Here is a 4,038-nt window from a genome sequence, read left to right as displayed (position 1 = left end):
AAGCGTAAATAAGTATAAGTTTGTAGTTAAAATTTTGCTTTTTATGTCAACCTATAAATTTTATATCAAATTATGTTTTTATCTTTGTTTTAATAAATAAATTATTTGAGTTAATTTAAATTTTTCTTTATGTGTCTTTCAGTTTAAGTGGTCTAGGTTTTGATGTCTAGGTCTATCATATGGACAATAAACTTGTAATCGTGTAGTAAAATATTTAAAAAGGCATAGTTGTTGATCAATATATTTTAGTTCAAAATAAATTAGAACAATTTACTTACATTTAAAGTATTTTTTAATCCTAGTTTCTAAAAAAATTTTTGTCCCGGGTATGAATCTTTTATAAATAGTTTTATTTTATCTTTTCATTAGTTAATTTCGAACATTTGCTTTTACTGGTTTAAGATTTTAAATCTTTTATATTTCGCCTTTAATAGAAGTATGTTATAGAATTTAATTTTCAGTTTCTTTTTATGCTACAGATTTGGTATTAGCTAAATAACTTTTTACCAAAATGCAATATTAATGTTCCATGCGAAAAAAACATCGTGCGAAAATGTCGCTGTGCAAAAATTTCATCGTAAAAATGTGACGTTGTGCAAAAGTGTTTTGTGCAACATGCTGCCGTGAAAATTGTCATCGTTAAAAATGTCGCCGTGCAAAGTGTCTCCTCGTGCAAAAATGACCCTCCGTGCAAAAGAGTCGCCGTTCAAAAGTGTCCCCTCGTGCTAAAGTGACGCTCGTGCAAAAGTCTCCCCTCGTGCAAAAGTGACGCTCGTGCAAAAGTGACACCCACCCGCTTAACATAGTTGTTTAAGTAGCATGATATAGTAAATTTACATAAGTAGAAGAGAACAGCATGTAATATAATAGTTGAAAATAATTTTCTATGAAAGGCAAAACCTAAAAGAGAACAACCATTGTAACAAACTATGCATTTTGTTGTTTTTTAAATGACCGCCAGGGGGCGTTAGACGATGTTTATCAAACCAATACACAATAAATCTTTAACGATGTTTGTTATTGCGCTCAGTTAAGCCATAAGACCGTGCGAGAGGCACACTAGTTGATTATAAGAACTTTTTTTTTATTTTCATTTTATAAGATGTTGATGTTTATTTGCATTATTGTATTATATTGTGCTTAGATAAGCCATAAGATCGTGCAAGAAGCATATAGCAATAAAAGACTATGAGTTACTAGTAAAAACTATTTTTGTATTTTAAGATGTGACTTTCAGACATTTTAAGAACATTATTAAGAACATTTAAAATTTGTAGAATTTTGTGTTTATTTGTTGTGTTTATTTTCGCAGTTTTATTCTACAGATAAATTGGCTGCTTTATCACTTCTACTTTCATCTACATTAAAATCACATGTTCAATAAACTCACTTCACTAAAGAAATTATTTATATTAAGTTTATTACATACTTATTCATTACTAAGTTAAACCTAATGAGTAAGGTAAATTCAGTAAAAGCCTTAAGAGCTAAACGCGCTAAGCGTTTAGCGCAAAAAAGGGGACTTCCCCCCAACTAAAGGTAGTTCCTACCACAGGCCCTTGAGGACTACACCATTAGTTTATCAATATCTCCTTAATAACCAAGTTTATGCAGAAAATAACATGAATAGAACATTCAAGTTTTTTGTTAGAGTTTGAAATACTTTATACTTTATACTTTAATAGTTCTAGAATACTAACAGTAATATCAGTTCTAGAATCAATTACCTTTAAAACTCGTTGTTATAAATTTAAACAATGAAAGTTTTATAACTTTAAATTATACAAATAATGTTCTTTTTTATTGCTTTTGTTCTTGTTACATTTTTATTGTTTTATACATAAGTATAGTGTTTGATTCTTTCAGTTTTAGATATGCACTTAAATGTATACTGTTATATAATTAGTACAGTTTTACTTTAATTTAATTATTTAATTTTAATTTAATTTGAAATTAAAGGAACTTTAATTTAAAATTTTTACTTGTAATGTGTTTTACTTTCGTCTTTAACTCAAACTTACCATTAAAACAACCTTTTAGAAACATCAGCTTTCTTACATAGTTTAGTTATTAAAAATTTGAAGTGATAAAATAAGCAAAAATATCATTAAGAAATCTTTCAAGTTTTTTTAATCACTAATTTTTGCTAAAGTTCCTCACTAAAAATTAGTATTTTTAAGATTTTTAGATAAAAAAAAGTTATAGATTTCTTAAAGTCAGATAAACTTCCTAAAGCTTAAAATTTCTTCGACTTTATCTCTTAAAATATAAAGTAAAGTTTTTTTTACTATATTTGAGATAGTCATATCAGTGATTTAGAAATACTAATAAAATAAAATTCAGCATTACTTAAAGGACAACTAATTTTCTTAAGTTACAACAATCAACTCTTATGCCTTAAAGAATTTAATTTTCCAACTACTAACGTAAAAATTATTGTTATCACATAAATACCATTTTAGCAACTACTGTATATTTAACCTTTTAGTAGATAAGTTCTATAACAATTATCAGACGTTGAAGTTATTTATTTCAGTATATATTTTCCCTGTTATGATGTATCTTTTTTTTAAATAATTTTCCAAAATTTTTATTAATTTTTTCTTTTAACAGAATAAGTCAAAAACCATTGAGGAAAAAGTAGAAATGGATATAGTTGGCAAACTACCAGATATAATTGATCAAAACAAAACTCAGCTTTCAGCAGTTTAGCAAATTACTCGAGCTGATTTTACACATATAAACAGTTTTTTTTCTCTTAATATTAATATATCTTTACACTAATAAAGTTATTTTTAAAAACATACTAAATAAAAAGTATAAGCCTGAGCTAGGTCTTTTTATTATTAAATTTGTCTTCTTGTTACTTTTCGATAAAAGCTTTTTTTTTATATCTAGATTTTGTGATATGCCTAAAATTTACTCCTTAGACTAGGGGTGGGCATCCTACGACCCGCGGGCCGGATCTATACTTACCACCAGAAATCTCTGGCCCGCGACGTATTTTTTTAGCTTGAAAACGTGCTTTTAAAATCAAAATGTTTTTTAACAATTTTTTAAACATGAGCTCTTAGTTATTTTTAGGTTTACAATGATGTTTATTGTAATTTTATTTTTATAAAAAAGTAGGAAATCATACATTCTGAGTAAAAACTATTTTGAAAGATGATAGTAATTTTTTAAATTAAGATAAAAAAATATGTTTATTTTGGTGTAAAGAGCTGGAAAAATAAACATTTTAGCTTTTAGTTTATATCAAAACTTTTACGAAACTTTTATTTATATCATCGGACTATCTTAACAGTAGTTCATTTGAGTATAATTGTATTTGTGTTTTTTACAAACGTTTTTATATAGTACTGATATGTAGAGATAAACTATTTTATAATCTAAATGTAAACTTAATTTATTTTTTGATATTTATCTATTTTATTTTAACTTGTGCTTCTTAATTAAAAACTTTTAAATATATTTAGCTTGTCATAAACATAAATACAAACTATTTTTTTTTGTTGTGATTGAAAACATATTTTAAAAGTAATTAAAGATTTCAACTTCTCGTAGAATTAACTTTATAACTGTAAACTATACACAATTTTTGTTTGATGTTTACAAAGATGTATATGATACAGTTTTAGATTTCGTATTCTTTTCTGTAGTAAACAAAATACTTCGAACAAATCTAAAAATAAATTGCACTTAAGAGAAAATGAGTTTTTCAAATCTCTTTAAAAGTTTTTTTATAAAACCAAGTAAATAATAATACTTAAACAGCAAGTATTTAATATAAACAATTTTTTCTTACAATTAAATTTGAAACCAAAAAATCAGAATAGCAAATTCAGTATTTTTTTAAAAACTTTATAGACCTTAAAGAAAATTTTCGATTTTTATGTTTAGTCTTAAACAAACTACAAGTATTGTTTTGTTACTATACTAAAACATGCTTTTAATAAATCTAATATTTAAAACAAAATTTGACGTGATTTTTAACACTATCTTTAATTAACTAGTACTGGATCTTAAAACACTGTATTA

This window comes from Thalia democratica, unplaced genomic scaffold (genome assembly GCF_965202585.1).
Source record: "Thalia democratica unplaced genomic scaffold, ktThaDemo2.hap1.1 HAP1_SCAFFOLD_781, whole genome shotgun sequence".
Classification (NCBI taxonomy): Eukaryota; Metazoa; Chordata; class Thaliacea; order Salpida; family Salpidae; genus Thalia; species Thalia democratica.
Note: the sequence above shows the minus strand (reverse complement) of the source record.